The sequence below is a fragment of the Balaenoptera acutorostrata genome, chromosome 13, assembly GCF_949987535.1.
Source record: "Balaenoptera acutorostrata chromosome 13, mBalAcu1.1, whole genome shotgun sequence".
NCBI lineage: Eukaryota > Metazoa > Chordata > Mammalia > Artiodactyla > Balaenopteridae > Balaenoptera > Balaenoptera acutorostrata.
The window spans coordinates 79,779,327-79,804,004 of NC_080076.1; the positions used below are offsets into that span (position 1 = coordinate 79,779,327).

At 45.7% G+C, this 24,678-nt stretch overlaps 1 long non-coding RNA gene across 3 annotated transcripts in view; it reads left to right on the forward strand.

Moving 5' to 3' along the window:
* The window catches only part of LOC103012402 (uncharacterized), a 234,960-nt gene that overhangs the window by 92,319 nt on the left and 117,963 nt on the right, over nucleotides 1-24,678 (forward strand). For 2 of the 3 annotated variants that reach the window (XR_450824.2, XR_003623208.2), the window contains exon 3: nucleotides 10,910-11,062. This is a non-coding gene — a long non-coding RNA (uncharacterized LOC103012402). Of the gene's footprint in view, nucleotides 1-10,909; nucleotides 11,063-11,723; nucleotides 11,902-24,678 lie in introns of those variants that run through there. The other variant, XR_003623207.1, reaches the window with a different exon arrangement.

Genomic DNA, 24,678 nt, shown 5'->3' on the forward strand with positions numbered 1-24,678 from the left:
GACTGGAAGGAAAACAAGTGTTCAGAGCAGCCAACCAAGTAAGGCTTTGTAGCGTGGATTAACAGCCAGACTTTGGAACCAATCAGTATTGGCTTTGAATCTTGGCTCTGCCCCTTAAAGCTGTGTGACTTGTGTCAAATACCGTAACCTCTCTGAGCCTCAGTTTCCTTACCTATAAGAAAGAACCAATGAGAAAACTCTCATTGAGATGAAGTGAGGATTTAACAAGGTACTATTTGTAAAGAGCCCAGTTGATAACATGTAGTAAACAATATCATCCGTTATTATTACTCTTAGCTGCCTGCCAGTGGCCAGCCTGTTGGCTTATTGCTTGTGATCTCTGCCTCTGGCGTTGGAGGACTTCCCTGAGGGGTCTTCTGGGCATGGTTGGGGCAGACAGGCTCCAGGCACGCCAGGCCTGGGCTGGTCTCTGTCACCCTGACATGCAGAGAAAAGCAGAAGGAAGGAATCCTGCAGAGCTGTATGAAGCTGGGTGGCCAAGCCTGCCTGCAGACGTTCTTTCCCCTCCACACAGAGGCTCTGGCCCTTTTCAAGGATGGAAGTTGAAGAGAGAACATGCCCTGGCTGGGAACAGAGAGATGCAAGGCTTCTCAGCTCTGACCAGGGAGGTGGCATGGAGGGGCAATTTTGCCTGGGAGTGACTGGCGGGGGGCAGGGAGAAGAGGGCACAGAAATAAAGGGCCTCTTTCTATCTCTGCTGCTTGGGTTGTGCTTTTAAAAAGTGTAGCTTTGGGAATCAAACAAGCTTGTTTGGAATCCTGCCTCTGCTAGCTGTGTGACTTTGGACAGGTTACTTCCCCTCTCTGATCATAACTTTAGTTAATGTTTATTAAACCCTGACTTTGTGGCAGGCTCTATTCTAAGCGCTTCACAAGTATTGAATAATTTAATCTTCACAATAAGCTGGTGAGGTAGGTATGATTATTATCTCCATTTTCCAGATGAAAAGGCACAGAAAGTTTCTGCAGCTGGACCCAAGTCACACACAGCTTATACATGGCAGAGCCAGGATTCAATCCAAGGCAGTCTGGATCTAGAGTCTGTACTTTGCTAGTCTTATGGTGATTTATTATTTTCAAGACTCTCATATTTGTTATAGCCTGCTTAAATCTTTAAAGGCTATGTTTTCTGAACCTGATTTTTCAGATTCCAAATATAGTCATCAGACTCTGAGGTCACACAAGTGTGCTTACTATGTGATAGACTTCGGTATCCTGTCTTAACAGCCAGAGAGCTCTTCTTTCTTCCTCCCTCTCTTCTTCCTTCCCTCATTTTTTCCTTTCTTTCTTCTCTCCCTCCCTTCCTCTCTTCTTCTGTTCATTCAACCAGCACACACTTATTCTCTTCCTACTGCATACCAGATACCGTGCATATGTTATGTTCCTATGTTCCTCCTTCTTGCCCCGTCCCATGCCCTGGTCGTTGACACCCTCTCAGTCACCCACTCGCCCCCATCCTTGTGCTCAGGAGGCCAAGCCCTTCCTAGATCAGAACTCCAAGCAGACAAAAGTGCTGGCAGAGTTTCCCCCGTCATTTGTGACCCTGTCAGCAAGCCATGGCCCCGCTGAGAGCTGCGTTCTCAGCCGAATTAGTGGCAGAAGCAGCCGCTGTTTAAAGGAGGCCTTGCTGAGACCCACACTGTTCCCGGACAGCCGCCAGACTTCTGGGGGTCTTCAGCTAAAAGGGCAGACCCCACCCAGGCAAGGCTCCTGGGCTTACATTCTGTCTCAGAAGAAATCCAATAGACGTGGAGCCAAGGAGGAGGCTGCAGGATGGGGAACTAAGTCTCAGACAGGGGTAGGGGGTGGTGGAGCCGTTCCCAGAGCAGGTTTTGCCAGTGAAGCTCTGAGAGGGAGGAGGACCTGGCGTTCGGGGCCTGCTAAACGGAGGGCAGTGGCTGTAAGCCCAGGATGGCCTATAGATTGATCAGGGTCCTCAGGACACAATGGTGATGTCCAGGCTCTTCTTTTCAAAAGAAAAACCATCAATGAGTTTGAGGGCAACTTGGAGGGTGTGATGGTTGAATTGCAGCTCAATCACTTAACTCAGTGGGGGACTTTGGGCTTGTTACTTCATTCGTCTGAGCCTCAGTTTTTGCATCTGTAAAATGGGCATGCTGACGGCCTTCCGTTCACTGCTGTCTTTGAAGAGGATTCTATGCTCCATTTTTTAGTGAATGTGCACTTAAATTTCTTTTATAAACAGAAATACATTAACATTATTCCAAAGAATTCATGAAATTTCAGCAGTAATGCTTACAACAGTTATCTACCACTTATTTGATGTCTACTCAGAATGTCTTCAACATTCATAACGGGGGATGCTGCTCTCAATCCTTATCTTCCTTGGATCTGGTTTCCCCACACCACCTAATCCTCACATATGCTGACATTTTTCAGGTCTTAATTCCTCTCTTTCTCACTTTTTTTTTTTTTTAAATCATTTTCTTCTCCCATGATAACCCGCATGCTATCTCTTGGTGCCTGTGCTCCTGATTTTGAGCTGCTCTGCTTCCCTGGTTCTTCTTCCTCCCACTGCCTTCCTGTCTTAGCAAAAGTTGTTCTTTCCACCCAGAATACCTCCCTTTTCTAATTGCTGCCCACCTAAATTCAAAATCTTGTTTGGCCTTCAAGGCCCTGATGAAATGATTTTTCTTTTGAGAAGCTTCCTTTGGTTCTGTCCCCTCTGTGGTTCTGTGATATCGCTGAGCACCTATTGGTAATAATCATGGCAATGACCACCCCCAGGAAGAGCAATGGCATGCGCCTACTGCATGATGAGTGTCTTTAGGTGCTAATTATTATTGAATGTATTGGCTGCACCAATTCCCTGTAGCCATGCTCTTTGACCTGTCACTTGTCCTTTTCTCTAAGTCTGGACTCAGCCATGTAGCTTGCTTTGGCCAACGGGATGGTAGCAAACTTGATGGAGTAGAGGACTGAAAAGTCACTCAGGCATTTCTTTGCATGCACTCTCTAGGACCCCTGTGATTGACACAAAAACATGCCTAGGTTAGCCTGCTGGATAAGGATAAGACAGGTCTTTGTCTCCTCTCTAAGGAGAAGGTCCAGTTATTACAGCCAGGGCCATCCAAGATCAGCCAACAACCAGCCAACTATAAGATATGTGGGTAAGCCCCAACTGAGACCAGAAGAACCATATAGCGTGCCCAGTCAAGACCAGCAGAAATACCGAGCTGACTCCAGGACTCATGAGTAATAATAAATGGTTAAATATTGGGACGGTTTGTTACACAGCAATAGCTAACTGATAAAATCACCATCAACTTTGTTATTGCTGAATGCTTGTATGTGTCAGAAAACCCCACTAAACCCTTTACAAACGTCGTATGAGTTGGCCCTCACCTAAATTGGGACATGATTTCCATTTTAAAGATCAGGAAACTAAGGCTCAGGGAGTTTGCCACTTTTCCAAACCATTGGGATTGGAAAGTGGCTCAGTACCTTTCCGAGGAATCTGGTCCTGCCTTCTCTACTTTTATCATCACTGGCGATCTGACCTTTTACTTTTAAAAGTTTCTTTTACTTTTTGTGCTTCAGTTTCCTAATCCATAAAATAAAGATGATAACAGTCACTATGGTTATGGAGTTCTTATATGGAGATGGATATAATGTTTGCAAATTGCTAAGACCAGTGCTTGGCTCATAGTAAGCACTTCATAAAATATTAGATATTCCATTTCTCTTTCTCTTCCTTTTTTTTTTTTGTTTTTTTTTGTTTTCGATAACCTGGTACAGGCAGACCTCAGAGAGTCCAGCCATTGCAGCAAAGCATCACTGCAATAAAGCAAGTCACATGAATTTTTCTGTTTTCCCAGTGCACATAAAAGTTATGTTTATACTATACAGTAGCCTATTAAGTGTTCAATAGCGTTATATTTATAAAAGAAGTGCACACCTTAATTAAAAAATAGTTTCTTGCTAAAAAATGCTAACCATTATGTGAGACTTCAATGAGTCATAATCTTTTTGCAATAATCACATCAAAGATCTCTGGTCACAGATGGCCGTAACAAATGCAAAAGTAATGAAAAAGTTTGAAATTCTGTGAGCGTTATCAAACTGTGACGTAGAGACATGAACGTGAGCATGTGTTGGAGAAGTGACACCGATAGACTTGCTCGGTGAAGGGTTGCCCAAAGCCTTCCGTGTATAAAAAACACAATATCTGCAAAGCACGATAAGGTGAACTGCCACAAAATGAGGTCTGCCTGTATTTTCATAGTTGTCACCCCTCATATAGGCGAAGGCCCCTTGGAGGCTGTGTTCATGTCTAGCTATTCTGGGTGACCCACCACAGTGCCCTGCCCAGAGCAGTTGCTTAGCAAGTATATATTGAAAGTCTGTTTTGACTCATTTCACTGGAAAATGAGAATGAACTTCGTGTCCTCAGAAGAGGAGGAGACCAAGAGGACATGGAGGAGGAGGGTGGGCTACCGCTATAGCGTGAAGGCTTTAAGTTAGACTCGGAAAAGAACTTCCGGGAAGGTAGAGAAACAACATTTTTTTTTTTTTTTTTTTTTGCCAAAGGAAATGTCCCGCTTTTCCCTAGCGCTCTCTGAGCAAGTTGATACACTCTCAACTAGGCATAATTTTAAAAGTCTATTTGGAGACTAGGGGGTGGTACTGAGAATAGTGACCCCACGATGCCCTTGCCCACTCCAGGGATCCTTCTGAGGCTTGAGGCGAAGGCAGACAGCTCTCCTGCCTGTTCCTTTCCACTATTTTTCTTTGCAGCTGTCTCTGCATTTCAGATTTCATGGCTCTGCCAGAGACTCTATTTTGGGATTTGTGGGAACAGGCTGGTTTCAGCAAAGAGGAAGCTCTAGAAATCTCAGTAAGCTCATTCCCCCGGGCCTCCCAGCCTGCTCTGAGGGCAGGAGGGATTCAAAGAGGCTGCTCCGGGGTCCAGTGTCCCAGACGTGTGCGGACTGGAGAAGAGGATGCCTTTTTCCAGCAAACTCCGGCAGCTGGGGGCAACCCGCATCTCTGCTGAAATCAGCTCGCGTCCAGGCTAGCTGCCCTGAGGGCCAAGGTGCTGCTGCTGGGGCCGCATTCCCCTGCAAGCCTGCAGACACCGAGCTGGGCTTCCGTGGAAACTGACACCGAATTCCCACCGCATCCCCGGTCTCTTTCCACGGGGAGAGAAGTAGCAGGTGGCAGCTTGAGGGAGACCAGCTCTGGCACTCAGAGGAGAATGGGGGCCAACGGTCACGTGTCTGTCTGTCCACACGTAGGTGGGCGTGTGGGTTTGTGGGTCTGTGTGTCCATGTGAATATTTGAAAATCTGTGTATGCAGTGGTGCGTGGCTGTGTGTTCATGTGGATGTGCTGTGAAGGTGCATATGTGTGTTTTCATGGAAATGGGCATGAATCTATTGATTTGTATGTGTGTATGGATTTATGTGTCCATTTTCATCACATTCTGGAGGCCGTTATCTTTAAACTTTTAATTCACTTGATTTACGTAAGTAATATGAGTAGTATCGCGTTGTATGGGCAAACCACGGATCATTTAACCAATCAGGCACTGGCCAATGTTTGGATCCTTTTTGTCCATTGCAAACAGAACTGTAACGTGCATCCTTTTAACCAATGTTGTATGCACCTCTCTCTGCGTGAAGGAAGTGAAGGAGTAAATAGGTCAAAGGGTGTTCACATTTTGTGAACTTTTGCCCACCATTTGTGTTGGCACACAGTAGGTGCTCAATAAATGATCGTTGAATGAACTAACGGGTGATTGAGCATCAGTCCAGCTCTGGAACGACGGGCACCCTCACACAATCTACCACCTCCTTCTAGCTGTCAAAATCTCAAATGAAGCTGTGGGGCTTAGGAAAGAAAACAGAGAATGGAATACCCCCACTGAGGACCACTTTCTACTGATATGGAGGAAACAGTCAGTCTCTGAGAGTGTGTTCCCTCCGCAGGCACCTGCCCCGCGGCTGGCTCCATCAGCGCAGGAAGAAGAGGAAGAGGGACTCCAGGTGTGACGTCCTAGGTCCTGCTGCCATCCATCAAAGGCTTCCGAATGTACTAATAGCCCTAATGTGTGAACATCGATTTCTGGGGTGACGCCAAAGCCGAGATGATTTACATTCAATTTCCCATTGGTGATGCACCATTGATCTCCATGGGTACTAAAATATTTATTAGAAAATATTTATTAGGAAGAGCAGGACTGGAAGGGCCCTGGCCAGGGGAAGTGAGCAAGTGACCCATGGGTGAGAGATTCAGGAAACGAAGGAGAAATTCCCAGGAAGAAGATAAGGGTGGCCCAGGGACCTCCAGGAGCCAGGAAACCACAATGGGCTCCAGGCCAGAGGTGGGGGGGGGGGGGGGACCTGAGCCTTGAGTGTGTCCCCCAATTCTTGAAGCTGGCATCAGATGGCGCCTCCTTGGAGATGCTTTCCCGGACCACCCCGCCTGAAACAGCCCGTCACTCTGTCACATCCACGCTACTGGCTCCCTACTTTTTATTGAGTTTTGATCGATATACAGTAAAATCTACCAATTTTAAGTGCACCGCTGAGATGTGAGACGGCTCCTCACATGCCCCTACAGGATACACCTCTATGTGCTTTGGCACTCGGGTCCACATTCCCACACAACACAGCTTCGGGTACACATGCACACCCACTCAGCAGACGCATTACTTACCGAGCGCACACTCGTACACAAACCTACTTCCACAGGTAATGGAGCACGACAGAAAAAACACAGTTAGTCTACCCGTATATTTATCCAGACAAACATTCCCACACATTTGCGCAATTGTCCACATTCTCAGGCATACAAACTCACACACGTATTTTCCAGATAGACGTACATAGATACACACGTATCCACATATATAAAAATATTCCCACGCATCCTCTCTTGTACAATATTTATATGTAAACATCCATATACCCCAGTTAGACATGCAGACATACATATATGTACCCCTACCCATGCACATTCACACGCATCTACACTCAGACACGCATGTACATCGGTTCCATGCAGACATGCATATATGTCGTATGCAGGATAATATATATGCATAGGCCCTGTGTACAGAGTCAAATATAGAATACACATTTCTGCCAACGTGGACCCTGACACACAGAAACTTGCACACATGTGCACCCCATAAGACATATGTGCACATATGTACACGTATCTAAACATGCCTTACACATGTGCATCGCCAGGCATATCTAGACATGTGAAGCCACATGTCACATGCGTATACCCATATGAAATGTACACATATTTGATCCAAACATGCGCAGAAGTTATGTTATGCCCCCTTCCCTTATTTGGCCCTGAATTCTAGAATTCTTCAATTTGGTTTGCCCCACTCAGCACCTTTCTGGACCTAATCTTCTCCCAATACATGGTCCCTGTGAAACGCTCATTTCCTGCTTGGAGTATCCTAGCAAAATGCCCCATCATGACACACCTCATTTTTTGAAGACACTTGATAATCTTTGGAGACACACAGAGGGCCCTGGCGTATTCGCTGGAGATCCTAAGGGGCCTGAACTAGGTGGAATCTGGAGGTTGCTGACATCCATTCAGCAACCTCCAATGAGATAGATAAATGTTTATTTATTTGCAAGCAAAATCACAACTCCCTTCGGGACCATTTGTCCCCTAGTCAGAAATTCTCTGGCCCTCTCTGCCCTCACACTGCACATTATTTATACCTGTGACTTTAAAGCCCAGCTCCTTTGCCCTATTTTAGAGTCTTCGGGAGACTTTGAGCTCCCAGAGGGCAGGAAAAATGTCTAAATTGCTTTGTTTTTCCCATGGCTGGGCTACCGGGTACCCAGTACTTGTAGGTATTCAATAAAAGCAAATTGAAAGGACTACTGTTTTCATGCTGTAATGAATGAGCCTAGGTTGGTGACAGCATGTCAATCAACATTTAAACAAGCAAGCTGATCAACCAGCGTCTTCCAGGAGATTGCAAATTACCATAGTTCATGGACTCTAAGATACAACTGACCATAGATGTACCATTATTTCGCATCCTGCTAAGGAAAGAGAAACAACGCTCTCACTCAACTTTGACACATGCTTCCTTAATCACTTAGCATTCTTATTTTATACTCATTGAAAGAGCCCTTTTAGACTTATTTCAACATGTAGTTTCATCACATATCACTCTGGGGCATACTTTTTTTTTTTTTTCTGGTGCATACTTGAAAAGGGAAATCTAAGCAAAATAAATCGGTTAAGGATTTCCTAAAACTTCTCCAACTCTGAGCCTTTCAGATCACACTAAATCAACGTTGTTGACATCCTGATTTTTCATAGGATTATATCCTTGATGGGCACATTCACGGCATGGATGTCGCAGCATGTCTTAAGAAAGTTCTTCTCTATTATTTCTAGTATTTTCTTCCAAGGTTCTGACACCCATTCTGCAAGTTTGGATGCTAGTACTTTCTTAATCTTACCAGAAGCTGCCAAAGGAACATTCTCAGACCACAACCAGGGCACACACTGGGTCCGAATTGCCTGTTTTCCTGCAGGTTTACCTCTATAGACGGGATGGGGACTTTCTTATCTGCTGTCTTTGGCATATCACAGCTACTCGAACTAGAGAACATGCCACGGACAAAATAAGGGAAGAGGTGGAGTGTTTTTGAACTCTCCCACATATTCTGAGAGGTTCCCTGAGCTGGTGGGCACCTTCTCTTACCCACGAGACTGTGGAGGCCCCACGAATGAAGCTGGCGTCATCTCAGACTCGTCTGGGCCAGTGCTTGGCTCAGAAAAGCAGGTGGAGAGGAAAACAGAGATATTCTGGAGTAGCGGTCGGACACCGAGATTCTGCTTAGCTTCAGATCCTAGCTCCTCTCCTTTGCCAGCATGTGTCTGCGTGGGGACAGTTTACGCATCTCAATTTCTTTGTCTGTTGGAGGGATATACACATGTTCACTTCACTGGCGTGTCATGGGGGTCAGCCATGCTTTTATTTCCTTTTTTCATTTGACAATTGTCACTCCATCACCTACAATAAGCCAGGTACAAGGGATACAGGGATGAACAAAAAGACGGAGTGTGTCCCAACATAGGATATAGCAACAAGGACAAGATCTCAAACCTTAGCGGGCGCCAGCGTCCCCTGGAGATATCAGGTAAAATGCTGATGCTGGGGCCCCACCCTTCAGAGAGTCTGAAGTAATTAATTGGCAGGCAGTAAGACCCACCCAGGGGCATTTTTTAAAGGGTCATGTGATCCTGTGGTACATCAGGGTTTAGGGTCATGATGAGTAGCTAGTGCATGCAAAATGTTTTAAAAAATACACAGTGTCATTCTTATATTTTACTTCGCCAGCATTCATCCTTTTATTCCCCCCAAATTCCTTCACCCATAACAAGTTAGTGAAAAACAGATTCAGCAGAAGATCATGTTAATTCGAAGATCTGGGATTTGAAACCAGGCTTGTCTGGCTTTCTCGTCTCTTTGCCTTCCTTTCCCCCTTTCCCCAGTGAAATATTGCAAGCAAATAAAATGATGGAGAAAAACATAAGGACGCCATGGATCCAACATCCAGGTTTTTCAAGTTCGTCACTCACTCATTCAACAAATATTTATGAAGCACCATCTAGGTAGCAGGCTTGGTGCTATAAGCATTGAGGACAGAGGAGTCGCCCAAACGGATACTGCTGGCTTCACAGAACTTCCCTTTTACCATATTTGCTTTACATTTTTTCTTCCTAAGGAAGATATCTTTTTTGTTTATAATTATCTTTTTTTTTTAATTCATTAATCAATTTATTATTTTTTGGCTGTGTTGGGTCTTCGTTTCTGTGCGAGGGCTTTCTCTAGTTGCGGCGAGCGGGGGCCGCTCTTCATCGCGGTGCGCGGGCCTCTCACTGTCGCGGCCTCTCTTGTTGCGGAGCACAGGCTCCAGACGCGCAGGCTCAGTAGTTGTGGCGCACGGGCCCAGTTGCTCCGCGGCATGTGGGAACTTCCCGGACCAGGGCTCGAACCCGTGTCCCCTGCATTGGCAGGCAGATTCTCAACCACTGCGCCACCAGGGAAGCCAAGGACGATATCTTTACTCACAAAATATATATACGTTCCCCATGCAGCTCTCGCTTCTCGCATTTCTCTCCCTCCCAGTCAGGACATAAACACCACCCTGATTTTTGCCGTTACTTACCCACATAGTTACCTCACATTTATTCATCAACGCTGTATAGCATTGCTTTGTATGTTTTAGAGCTTTTCATACATGGTGTCACTTATATATATATGTATATATATCTTTCTATATATTTTATATTTATAAATCTTTCATCAACAACTTTTAAATTATTTTGTTCTCCACGTGTCCATTTGATGCACATAGCCTTGTTGTTTCCCTGTTGTATGATATTTGACTATACGATGCCATGGTGATGAATTTAATCATTCTCTTCATGATGGACACCCAGCTTGTTTATACGTTTTCCCTAATATAGACAACACTGCAATGGACATCTTCATCTGTGTCCACCAGTGCATGTTCGTGAGAGTCTTGTGTGTGTATACTTAGGAGTATGATTGCTAAGTCATACAATATTCATACGTGAGCTTTGCACGGTCATTCTAAATTGCTCTCCAAATTGAGCTGAAGCCAACTCACTCTCCCAGTAGCAGAGACTGAGACGCTCTGTTATTCAACCACGTTTGTTTTTCAACCCCTGCCAAGCAGATGAGTCTGGAAAAAAATCTCTCCTTTTGGTTGTAATTGACACTTACTTGATTATTAGTGAGGATGGACCTCGTTACTTATATTTATTGGCTATTTGGATTTCCTTTTGCTGTGAAATGCCTGTTCTTCTCCTTGTTCCATGTTTAAAAATCCGTTTATTTATCATTAGGTCTGAGCTCTTCACCACTACACCCAGCCAGCTTCTTCAACTGAGAAAAACAAATGCATCTGATAAAGGGAGTCAAAGACATCACCCTTCTTCCTCCAAGGGCTGAAGAAAGCAGCCCTTATTGACTGGCTTCTATCACTCATCTGATTAAAGGTACCACTTACTTCCAAATGCTTAGAGCCGGGGCTGGGAGCCATTCATAAAACTCATATTGAACGATCAGCTTTCACAAAGTTTGCCTTAATGTTTTTGCCTGGTATTGATCTGTGGGGGAACTATAAAAATTGACACCAGAATAAACTTTGAAAGACGGCTCTCGCTCAGCTGAACTGAGATCAATGCAAATCGACCAGGGCAACAAGGGAGGGGATGAAACAGCCCCTTCTCCATTAGCTGGTCCCTGCTTGACCAGCAAAACTCTTCTGGGTCCTTCTTGGCCGTGCTTAGGGACTCAAAGGCAGACACAATGGTATTTAGGGTAAGTGCTGAGATAGAGGAGAAACTCTTCATCCTGGGATGCGGGACTCCTACGTTCGTAGTTATCAGCACCTGAGAAATTTGATTGTTTTTAGAAGTCTCTTTCCCCCTGGGATGTTAGTGATGGGTGGAGGAGTCATGGGGCAGAAGGAGTGGGGTGAGCGGTTACTGAGCACTTACTATGCCCTGTGTCTGGACTGGGTACTTTGCAAACACTCAGAAGGCAGGGTTGGGTTGGCTCCACTTACAAGTGGCTGATGACAGGCAAGTGACTCAACCTTCCTGACCTTCCATTTCCTCCTGTAAAATGCAGAACATTGTAACACCTGCCTTACAGGACCGTCTTCCAGTTTCAAGCATGGTGCCTAAAACAGAGTATGAACCTGTGGTGACATGTTCCCTACCACCTCCATCAGTCCTAACAGCAGCCCCGGCCATTTGAACCTCATCATCCCCATATTGAAGAAGTAGACACTGAAGCTCAGAGAGGTTAAGTGATTTTCCCAAGATCACACAGCAAGTAAGTGACAGGATTTGAACTCGGGGCTCTCTGACTCCCAAGTCTATGCTCTTTCCCTGAGAGCACACTGTATAGTTATCAATCTGGGGGTGGGGTGGGGAGCGGGGCAGCTGTCTGATCAAAGACAAGATAGCTCCCATGGCATGCATGAACTGTGGGTTACCTGAGGCCTTCTCTGCCACAGTTACGCTCCTTCCTGCATTCTGTCACTCTAGGATGATCGTTGTTAGCCAACCCTGGGAGCATCTCTTCCAAGGGACCTCAGATAGAGGATGCTGCATTTGCAAATGCTCGGAAGTAGATTCAGAATAGCTGGGCGTTGCTGGGCTGCCATGAGGGAAGTAGGTGTGGAGAAATAAAGGGGTCCTATCCACTGATTTTTTCCCAAGAGTACTTATTGGAGAGTTCCCTGGTGGTCCAGTGGTTACGACTCGGCGCTTTCACTGCCGTGGCCCCGGGTTCAGTCCCTGGTCAGGGAACTAAGATCCTGAAAGCTGTGCGGTGCGGCCGAAAAAAAAGTACTTATTGGGGCCCTACTACGTGTCGAGCACTGGGCTAGGGGCCAAGGAAATAATGCTGAACATCGCTGATATGAAGAGATGTAGAAACATTTGGTTATGAAACGGAGTACACGATAAACTCTGATTGGGGACCATGCAGAGGGAATATGGACGCACAGGAGAGGGCTTCCCAACCTGGACTTGGAACTCCAGGGATACGTTCCCAGAAAAAAAGACGTCTCCATTGAAATTAGAATGACTCAAAGAACATCTTCAAATTCAGACTCTCAGACTCTTCACCTAAAGATTCTCGTTCTGTACGTGGAGCGTAGGGCGAATGAACCCATCCCCAGGTGAACAGAGAGCCAGGCCCCGCAACCCCTAGGCTAGATGACTTCTTAACAAAGTCTTTCTCAACCATGGTTGCACGTTAGAAGCACTGAAGCTTTGCAGAAATGCCGGTGGCTGGGCCCTTCTCCAGATCAAATGAACCAGACTCAGTGGGGGGAGGGGGGCCTGGGCATCAACATTTTGTAAAGGTCCTCAGTTGATTCTGATTCAAAGAGAAGGTTGGGCACCATTGCTTTAGGAGGCAGAGGCAATGTTTGGGCAAGTGAGTGTGTGGGGAAATGTCAAGCTTCCCTGAATTTTCTTTGGGTAAGAAGGTTTTTGTCTTGTTTTGTTTTTAATTTCTATTGGAGTCTGGTTGATTTACAATGTCGTGTTAGTTTCTGCCGTACAACAAAGTGAATCAGTTACACATATACATATATCCACTCTTTTTTAGATTTTTTTTCCCGTATAGGTCATTACAGAGTATTGAGTAGAGTTCCCTGTGCTAGACAGTAGGTCCTTGTTAGTTACCTATTTTATATATAGTAGTGTGTATATGTCAATCCCAATCTCCCAGTTTAGCCCTCCTCCCCTTTGCCCGCCGGTAACCATAAGTTTGTTTTCTACACCTGTGGCTCTATTTCTACTGTATTAGGCACTTAGTGCATACCAGCCCCTTTCCAACCCGCCAGCTAGTTGACTTAATCTTTACAACATCTGACCATTGATATTCATTCCCGTTGCTTAGATGAGGCCATGGAGACTCAGAGAAGTTGAATTACAGCTCCAGGTCACACAGCAGAGGATCGTCCCATCCAGCGCACTCCTCACCACGTCCCTAGACATGTGTGGCCACAGAGGCTTTAAGAACATCACGGAGCAAAAATGTTTCTGGGCCACTGGCCAAGTATAGCATGAATGTGTTGCTCTGGAAATATGGGGTGTCTTGGGGCCAGGAGGGAGCTTCCTGGGTGCTAATGGAGTCCACATGAGCTGAAAAACCCCACAGTAAGAGAGGCGTTTATTATCTATCTCTCACACCAGTAAATTTATGACTGTTTCCAGTTCTAAGACTTCAAAGCACAGCACAAAACCAGCAGTGACCACTTCCCCTCACCCCTTCTCCTTTTTAGCTATCTATCTATCACCTATCTATTATCTATCTATCTATCTATCCATCTATCTCCCTTTCTCTTGTATCCATGAAGTTTGCTTTCTCCAAATACCTTTGTTTGGCAGAAGCAAGTTCATTGGCAGGAGAGAAAACTCCCCTCAGGCAGCCTGTCACTTATTGGAGAGAGTCAGGAGCTGAAAGTTCCTCCTACCCCACATCATAAATAACCTTACCCTGCCCCACCCGCAAATCACTTCAGATTTTTGGAATAAATAGTAATTGCTGTGTTCTCCCCCATGGGCATAGCCGAGGGTATATGTATGTGCATATGTGCATTTCATTTAATTTTTGCTTGAGCCTTGTAAAAAGCACCTTTTGCTCCACCCTCTACTTCTAAACACTTTTTTAAAGGGATTACCGCTCACTGCCCCCGGAGTCAGGGGCTCAGAAAGGCAGTCACTCTAGGTCTGAGATCTGTGGTTCCAGGGTGTTGAGAGACACCCAGCTCAGTTCAGGACAGAGGAGTGTTCTTCCATTGTTTTGTTTTGGGGACACAAACTTTGACACCCTTAATATTCTTTGTTCTACCCATCACCACTCCCCCGGCTCTGGTCTGGGTTATTTTTCCTCAAGATGCTCCTAATAGCCTCCTAGCTCGTTCCCCTTCTCTCACTCTATGTCCCGCCTCCCTCTAATCCATCTTCCATGCCAGCCACCCCTGGAATGACCTTTCTGAGCCTCTGATCTGATCATCATCCAATACTCATCATTATTTCTGGTTCCTGCCTTGGAACCTTCCAGCGTCTCCTTGTGTTTGGTTTCGTCCTCTAAGCAGGAGAGAGGGGTTTGGATACAGCTAGCTTATCTGAGAGACGCTCACAGGAAAGCGAAGTGAAGGAGTAGAACAGTGGGCTGGAGAAGGGAGCAGAGAGAATAGAGTGTGTGTTAAAAAGCTGGTTACTCCTGGCACCTGGGGCTCAGTTCCCTGGGGGAGCTTAGGGGCTCTGCATAGAACATGCCTCACGCTGCAGAATTTTCCCACTGGAGGACACAACGACTAGAGCATTTATCTACCGGTAAATGTATCCCATCCTCTGTTTAGAGTTACCACCAAGGGTGCTCACGTCTCTGCTTTCCTGGGCTGTACCTATGCATGGCTGGGCAAACCTTTCGCAGCTTTGGAAGACGCAAAGCAGAGACAAGGCGATGCCTGGTGGACGTGGGGTGCTGACATCAGACCCTGGGGATGTGGGCTAGGGCGTGACTAGCATCTCTCCCACCTCCCGTCCCTCTCAGGATAAAGCCCAAACTCCTTAGCATGACTCAGAACATCTCCTGGAGGTGACCCTGTCTACGTTTCAAGCCTCAATTCTTTCTCGGTCCCCGTGTCCCATCTAGCACCTTCCACTCCAGCTGCATTGACCTCTTGTTACACCCCCGGATGGATCTAGATATTTCAAGCCTCCACACCTTTGCCCGAGCTGCCCCCTCTGTCTGGAATGCCCTTCCGAATCATGTCCACCTTGAGGACAGCTCCCCTTGTGTCTGGACTTAGCTTGAGCCTTATTTCCTCAGGGAAGCCCTTTCTGACCTGTGGGTAGAAGGGTCTGCCTCTCCTCCCGGGCTTCCTCTTCTAGACACTGCCTACCCTTGTATCGTAGGAATTATTCATGTTAACTCTACACATGTGCTTATTTGTCTGTCTCCTCCACCAGAGTCAAATCCTTAGGGATGAGATTCATGCTGTATGCATCATTACTCAGTTGGTGCTTAATAAATGTTGAATAAAAGGATGGATTGAAAGGGGCCATCTTGTATAAAAGGCTCCTTGGGTGGGGTCTTGTCTTTCCCAGCTTGGACACCAATCCTTTACCCATAGTCTCAGCACACCTCTCACCTGGGTGAGAAATAACAACGGGGTATAGTGGCAGATGCACAGGGTTTGGGGTCAGAAGACCTGGGTTCCAGAATTTTCTGGAATGAGAACTCACCACTTGTGACCTGGAAAATGTCCTTCCCTTGGCACCTCTCTGAGTGGGTCAGCCTAGACTTCACTTGATTATTATCCCTCCATGCCTTTGCTTCTGCGCCCACAGAAGAAACAGTGGCTGCATGTTTGCTGGGTGTTTCCTTGGTTCCACGTGTGCTCTGTGCTCTGGGAAGCGGACCTGCATGGCCGGCACTGATGGGCCCCGTGCCCTGTGTGTTCTGGGTGGGCTCAGCCAATGGAAAGCACTGGCAAGAAATCAGAAGGAGGGAGAGAACAAGGTCAGGGTGTTTGGTGCCTGAGCTCCCTCACAGCAGAGTTGCTGTGGGTTGGCTGTGTCAGTTGTTTGAGGACCGCAGCTCCTATCAACAGCCCCTTCCCAGATCCACACTGTCTCTGTGTTCTCATAGCCTCACCCTCCTCCCATTTCTTCTGGCCCAAGAGTGGTAACGGCTCCCCACTTTGCTAGCCTCACGGTACCGCACAATCCCTTGTGACCTCCTATACCGTTCCCACTTCTCTGTAGATAGCTCTTTATTTACCTGTCCTTGAATTACCCAATTTAGGGGTACCGTCTCTTTCCTACCAGGATCCCAAATGGTGGTCCAGGTGGTGACTATCTGTTATGTAGAACTGACCCACAAGATGAAGACCGCTTGCTATCACAAGGACTACCCTGGCCCATTCTAGCTGAAATACTCTAGGAAACTAAGATATCTCCTAGGGGCATGAAAAGGAATATGAAGGTGATACAGCAGAGAGTGGTGTAGTATGTCGGTTAAGAGCATGGGTGCAGAGTCAGACAAATCTGCATTCAAGCCCAGCTGCGCTACGCAAAGCCGTAGTTTGCACACCTGTATCATGTGGATAAGCATCGTATCTCCTTTTCAGTGTCGCGGTGAGGATGAAGCATGTGTATGAAGCGTTCGGCACTGAGCTGACCCATGTCACTGCAGGATACATGCGATGATTGTCCTGCTTACAATGCCCGCTTCCCACATTATGGCTGTTGATCTCTTTGCGTGGCTTTGCCCACCCTCCCCAGTTACGAACGCCATGAAAGTAGGGTTTATGCCTTTTCTATTTCTGGATCCTTCCCAGTGCCTAGTTCAAGGCTGGGCAAACAGGAGACCCTCATGATACGTAGAAGGAAACCAGTATGTATTGACCTCCTATCCGAGAATCAGGTATTCTCAGATTGAAGACAAATAAATGGAGACTTGAATGGTTAGTGACTTTGACTGAGGTCACACAGCTTTAACTTAGAACTGATTTGAGCTGACCGACTCCGACACCTACACGTGCTTTTTTACACAGAGCCACTTGCTGATGGTTTGACCCAGCAGAGAAAATACCAACCAAATGTTAATGACAACGTTTTACCAGCTGCAAAGAGGATATGGAAAAAGGCAGGCGATAAAGGTGCAGGAGTTTCAGGGAAAAGAAAGAGACCCCTGTGGTCAGAACAAAGGCACCAATGATAAGTATCTTTATCAGGTTATTTGGATGTAAGCAACAGAAACCTATTCTGCTAACACACACAGAAATGGTGTTATTGGAAGAGTATCAAGTAGCTAACAAAGTAAAAGAGCCAGATATCAGAAGGGACAGGGAACTTGTCAAGCGTGGGATCTGAGTAGCAGGAGGTAATAGACAGTCGCTCCCCCCGCAAACTGCTTTCGGAGTGAATGAACACCAGTAATCTTTGGTGTGTGAGTCACTCTACTTATGATTCAGATTCCAGGGAGAAAATGTCTGATTAGCTCACCTTGGGTCACATGGTCTCTTGGCCAGGGGCAGGCAGGAATTGAGTGACTGTCCCATTGAGACTACATGTAATGCAGTGGGTAGGAATGATTCCCAAAAGGGGAAATCAGAATGCTGAGGCCAGAATGGAAAAGAAATAGATACCAAGTTGTCCAAAACAGGGGATGCCCACTGCAGTGATGGTATCAGATGCTTTTCACAATCGATGACATTTACTGGAGCTTTCCATGTGTTAGGCAGGGCTGCTGTGTACAGTGGTGCAGGCTGGATCCTGTTCAAGAGTGCTAAGTCCTAGCCCAACCTCTGCTAGCCAAATAGCTGTATCTACCCAGAGGAAAGGATGTCTTTCTTTATGTGCAGAAACACACTAGGCACTTTGTATAAATCATCAGATTTCATCCTCTTAACAACCTTGAAATGTAGATGTGGTAGATGAAAGATGGTGACAGATGCTTTGCTTCTCCTCCCATTGAGGAGACAGTCAAATCCTTGGGAAATGGGCCACATGCTGTATGCATCATTGAGAGGTAAAGCCTGTGTCCCCTCCTCTTTAATCTGGAATGGCCTCAATGACTCACCGGCCAATAAAATATGGTGGAAGTAACATCTTAGGACTTCCAAGGCTGGGTCATAAGAATCCCTGTTACTTTTTTCCTGGGTTTCTTGGAGCCCCGAGCCACCATATACGAAGTCCAGCTACCGTATCCTATTGATCAGTTGCAGAGTTTGGGTTCAGGAGAAGGAATGGAGACGTGGCCTTTTAATGGGACAAGTGTCAAAGAGTTTACTGTCACCTTCAGTCTACCAAAATGTTGGTTGAATACATTAAACAGATATTTATTTGTTGAGCATCAACTCTGTGCCAGACACTAATCTAGGCACTGGGAAAAAAGTGATGGACAGAACAGAAGAGCTTTCTGCTTCCACGGAGCCTGCATTCCAGTGAGAGTTCGCGTTTAGCTTGAATACATGGTTGATGACCTGGAAAAGAGAATTGAGAATGTCAGGCTTCTAACCTCCAACCTGATGCCTGCATCCCCTAAAATAATCTCACTATGACACAAGGTTGGATTCATCCTTTCTGAGTCAATTCCCTAATCATTCATCATCTGCATTCATCCTCAAGGCAACATCTGATGAATTCTGGAAGAATTCACAAAGAAACAGCAAGAGGCAGCTTTTGTGTCTCCTGCTTTCCATGAGACGCTGAGCACATTGTAGGGCTTAGAAACTAGATGCTGCCTGAAGCTCTCACAGTTGACTCAGGCCCCTCATCGACTCTTGAGTCCAGGAACTTGACCCGTGGGACAGACAAAGAAGGAGAGCCTCAGGGAGAACGAGGAGGCTGAAGTTGCATCATCGTGACTCAGACCAGCCAGGGTCCACACTGGAACTGAGCTGCAAGCTTCAGAGGGGGTATGAGGAGGGCTGGGCCTGAGGGCTGGGTCTGAGTAGCGCAGAGGAATTTCACACGTGGCGGAGCCAACCTGGGTTCTGTTCTGGGATAGCACATGTAAGTGGCAGGGTAAACCCCTGAGTCATGGAGCTAATCTGAGCTCTTTCAAACTGGGTACCTTGGAGATGAACAAAATCCCGACTTCAGCACCATCAAAGAGGTTAGATGGCAAAGTCAACAGTTTCAACAGGGAGCAAAGGGCTGAATCACCCAGGCCATGCCTTCCTCTGGCCTGAGTCAGGCGTAAAGGATTAAGTGTTCTATTTTGGGGAGCTCCTAAGTGCTCCCTTGGAGAACTTCCAGCAGAGGTGTGTGGGTTCCCATCAACTCCCTAACACACCTTTCTGACTAGAATCCATTTATTTTTCATTTCCATTATTGGGCAACCAACCAATGACTATTCAGCTCTGACTCTGATGCATTTTATATGTCACCTAGATTTATTTTTTTCTCAGAAGGTGCTCTGGAGAATACTAATGTTCAAGCATGCTCCTTAGGCAGCCGGGGGTGGGAATTTCTTTGCAGATTTTCCATCATCAAATACAAGATACACTTGGGAAAGACTCGGTTAAATTTTTCTTCTACTATAGCGCATTTAGAGTCTTTAGTATGCTAATGCACATTGCAAATCTCCAACAGTTATTTAGATTATTAACCTTTCCCAACTCATTTTGGCCATAGAACTCCCTTTGGTAAAGCAAAGGAATTGTTTTTAGACAAAACAGCTTTGAGAAATGTTGTCCTTGAATTACCACTTTAGAACAGTTCTTTCATAGTATGAGTGTAGGAATTAACCAGAGAATTTGTTAAAACTGCAAATTCCCACTCCAGATGTTTAAATTGAATATGTCTTGGGTGAAATATTTATGTAATAAATATCTCAGGTGATTCTGATGTGGATGATTCGTGGCACCCACTTTGGGAAACACTGCTTTAAGAGCAGGTCAGAGTTGGAAAGCATGTAAGTTTAACCCCTTGTTTTATAGATGGGGAAACTGAAGCTCTGAGAAGCAACTTGTCACACAGTGAGTTTTGTCTAGAGTTAGCGACTGGCCTGAACTTCCAGCTGAGAAAAAAAAAAAACAAAAAACCTCCCCATCACCTGATGAAACTTACAGTGCTTCATATGCATCAGAGATATCTATAAATAATAATGATATTAAGTGTTAAGGGGTGTTTATTCATGGATGGGTAAGTAGTGAGTGGATAAATAAATTAATGAAAATATGTCCCGTATCCTAGGCCCTTATACTTCTTTTGATACAATCCAAGAGCATCAGATTTATTTTGCTCAGTTCCTCTTATGATAAAGAAAGCTGATGTCCAGAGAACTTAAGTAATTTGCTCAGGGTCACACAGCAAGTTAATGGTAGAGTCATAGCTGTAAGTCAGTTTTTTCTGATTCCAGATACCAATCCTGATTCCAGGATTGCCATTCCGCAGCCAACCTTGGATTCTAGAGTCAGAGGTGGATTTGTTTCTCAGCTCTTCTACTGACTAACTGTTCAACATTGACCAAGTCACATGACCTCTCTGAGCCTCAGGTATAAAATGAAGATAATAGTAACTTGCTTCCCCACTTTGCTGGAAGGACTTAATGAGCTAAATTATGTATACTTTTGGCATGGTGCTCAGCATGTGGTAAGCACCTTATAAATATTAAGTACTACCAATAATAATATTGATAACCATGAGCAGTATCTAAAAGAGAAAACCAGTGCATGTTGAGAAAAGGAAAATGAATTCCTTTTGTTGAATAACAAGGCAACAATCGTGAGCTCATAAGGTTTGGCTCTCCTTGTGTGTCGAGTAGAGTCTATATCTCAGAGTGCCAGAATCCCAGGGTTGGAATGGGCTTTGGAATGTACCTAATCCGATATCCAGCCCTCGATATAGATCCCCTGTGAGAAAGCCCAGTGGCCCTATCTACTCCCAGTTTATTACCTCCACTGACTGTGAACTCACCAGCTCCTGAGAAAGCCCAATCCTTTCTAGAAAAATAGCAGCAATCTTTACTGCCATGTCTCCCAAAGTGTTGTCCAAGTACCATTACTTCCAGAAGGTGCTCCTCAAGAAAAGCATTTAAGCAATGTCACAAGCCCTAACCACCTCCTTCCTTAGAGATTTTCTTCAAAAGCTCTGAGAAGTCCTGCAATTGGGGGAAAAAAAAGCTTCCTCTTTGTTAAACCTAAGGCTCTCTCCAAACTCATTTGACCAAAACAAACAAATAACAACAACAATAAAAACAAACAAACAAAAAGCCCTATTGAAAATCTTGTTGATCTTTTGTTTTTTCCTGTGGTATCACTTTGGGGACTTCTTCAATGGTATAAATTTTTCTCTTCTAGTAGTTCATGAATTATTATTTTTTTGCAGTCATGCCAATATGACATTCAAGATTCATTTGAGTTCAAATAGTACTCTTGTCCCTTTAGAAAAATATTTTCCAACACACAGTGCTGGTCGTAGTTGGTAAGCACAGGTACATTTGTACTGATTGTTTACAGCTGACATCTATTCCAACTGGCCTGTGTCTGTACCATACTGCTGGTTAAATATTTTGAATATTGCTTCTGCTAACAACTTCTCATTCCTCAAGACTGTCCTCTCTCGAAACCCATCACGCTTCTTCTCTCGGTGCCGTAAATCAGCTTCCCAAAGCTTCAGCCCATCCCTTCTCTAGGGATCCCTCTACTCAGCTCAGACCCTGTCCCAGCTCTCAACTTGCTTCCCACACTAGTCAGTGACTTCAGTGTCTCTCCTCTGTCCCCAGAAAATGTGCCTGAAAAGAGGGGCTGGTGATAAGTAACAAATCGCTGCACAGTGCTAGGTGTTCCAAAATTGCTATTTGACCTTGAGATTCAAGCATGCAGGAGCGCGCACACACACACACACACACACACACACACACACACACACACACCCTCCCTCCCAGACTCCCTCAAAGCAGATATCCAAACATCACCCCTTCCTCATTTCAGTGGGGGTCTCCCATCTCTCCAGGAGGCGAATCCACTGAGAAAACTTCCAGAGCCCTCTCTTGGGGAGGGGAGGAAGGTTAAAAGTGTACATGGAGCATTCTTTCTGGCTCCGCTCAGAAGCCGTCAGGGCAAAGGGAGTGAGGTTTCTGGTTTCAAAGGGAGCCTGAGCAAAGCTGCTTCTTTTAGTTGCAGCCCCTCTTAGGGAAATGAGAGCTTTTTTTTTTTTTTTTTTTCTCCTCTTGCAAGCAGAGCCATAAATCATGAACGTTCCTTCGGTTCTGGGAGTGGGGCTGGGATTAAGGTTGTTTGGGTGGATTTGTTTGAGTGTGTGTCTTTTGGTCTTCATCACCCTCCCCCTTCATAAACATCAGCTTGTAAGTTCTCATCCTCTAGAGGATACACCGAAGGCATCGCGTTAAATATTTAGAACAGGAAACCACCTTACGCGTCTGGATGGGAAAAGTCATCTCAGGAGAGGTGCTGGTGGGGGGCCTCCTGTCTCTCTCCTGACCTCACAAATGAGAAGGCACCCTTCCTTTTGATACCCAGGTGTCACCTCAAACTCTTCCTGAGAAAAGAGGGAGGCTTGGCACGCCGACCGGGGATGGCTTGGCTGGGAAAGTGTTTCTCTTTGGAGCAAGGTTTTGTAGGCCAAGGATAATCGATAAAATACATTTTTAATAGCCTTTTTCTTGTGAGTAAGGTGGTTATGTGGCTCAGTGAAGGGAGAAAAACATGGTCGGAGGAAGAAGTCAGCCAGACCATCTGCCAGAGGACAGGTATCCATTTGTGCTGAAATACAACCCCGCTCATGTACCCTCCTGTGTGAAACCTTCTATGGCTCCCTACTGCCCAGGGAAGAAATGTCAAGTTGCCACCTAGGGAACAGGAGACCTTTCAGAACTTGGCTCAAGTCTAATATTTTTCTCCTGCTTGTCCTTTCTTTCATCCACAGCTCTGATCTCATCAAAACCCTCATTTCTCCTTTTATTATCATGTATTTCCACATCTCAGTCTTGCTGCTCTCTGTGCCCAGAATGATATTTGCTTCATCTCTCCTTTATATCCTTGGAAGGGTCCAGCCTGACTTATTAGTTAAGAATATTTTAATAGTAAGTAGCGGTAACCAGTAAAGAAGACACATTGGCTCATGTAACTGGGACGTCAAGAAACACATGGACTTCAAGTAAGGCTTGATTCAGCAGCTTAAACAATGGCATGGAGGGCCCAGTTTCCCTCCACTCTGTGTGTCAGACACCACATGACAACCCCTTGCTAATCTTAGATCGCCCTTAAAGGGAGTAGAATAGCTCTAGTAATTCTAGCCCTCATGTAGTCACCCTGTACCATCCAGAAGAGACTCCCTTTAGGTAGCTCCTACACAAGTCCTGGGAGTCACTTTCAGTGGCCCAGATTAAATCCTGTGTCCATCCCTACACCAGTGGCTGGGACTGGGAGAATCAAATCTGTTTGCCTTTGTACATGTCATTTCCTCTGCATGGAATACGCCTCCTTGCGAAACTTCTATTTAGGCCTCAAAACCTGGGCCAAATGTCCCATAACTCTGTTAGGCTTCCTACTCCATTCCAACCTCTCTTTAGTGAGTTAGCGAATTTTTTGCCACATTTCCAATGCACTCTGTTTATTTTTCTTTGTGCACACAATATATTGCCTTATTGTCACATTTAGAAGGATGTGAGTTCTTCTAGGATACTGACCATGTTGGACGCATATCAATAGCCTGTATGTTGACTCATGTACCACTAGACATGCAGAAGATCTAGAAATATCTGTCAAATGGATGCATATGCAATGCATATGGACATCTGTCATCACACATGAGTTCTGAGTCATCAATCAAGACAGAGGTCCTTGAAATCCCAGAATCAGTTTTGACTTGGAGCTTGATCAGGTCTTAAGCAAAGAGATGCCATCGCTGAGCACCACCCCACTTTTGAAAAAAAAAAACAAACAAAAACTAATAATCAAAAAACCCATGCACCTTTCAAGGATCATCTCCAGGGCATACCCAGTCCAGAGAGTTATTCCAGCCTGGTTCTAAAATTAGGTCAGACTCTTAGCAGGGAGCAGGTGGGCCATGTAAATTGGGTAACTTAACGAGATTTTAATACAGGAGGCTTTCTAAAGGCGCGACTGAGTGTAGGGAAACCAACAAGGGGTAGTGAAGCCCTCCAGGATTCGCCATAACAGGAAGTGGTTCCAACCTCAAGGAAAGCCAGAAGGAGAGACCTGAATGGAGGCTCCCATCTCACAGAAGCAGGGCCTTTGGAAAAGGGAGATGGACAAACCCCAGCGCCCCGGCAGGGAGGAAACCGGGAATAAATACCTGACCTCATTCTTCTCCTGCCGGTGCTCAAACTCAACCCGACACCAGAAAGCAAGGGAGCTGCTGATGTGGTCCATGTGGGTCAGCCTCCTAAAGCAAAGAACAGAGTGGAGAACGGAGGAGAAACACATGGAAGATTCCCATAGTGTGAAGTAAGGCAGGTCCCGGCAAATGGAGCAGGGACTGCCAGGGGCCAGATGGGTTTTCTACATTCTGCTAAAGTGGCCTCATTTCTTCCTTTTGGATCAGGGAAGATGGCAGACCGTCTACCTCGAATTTAACTCGAT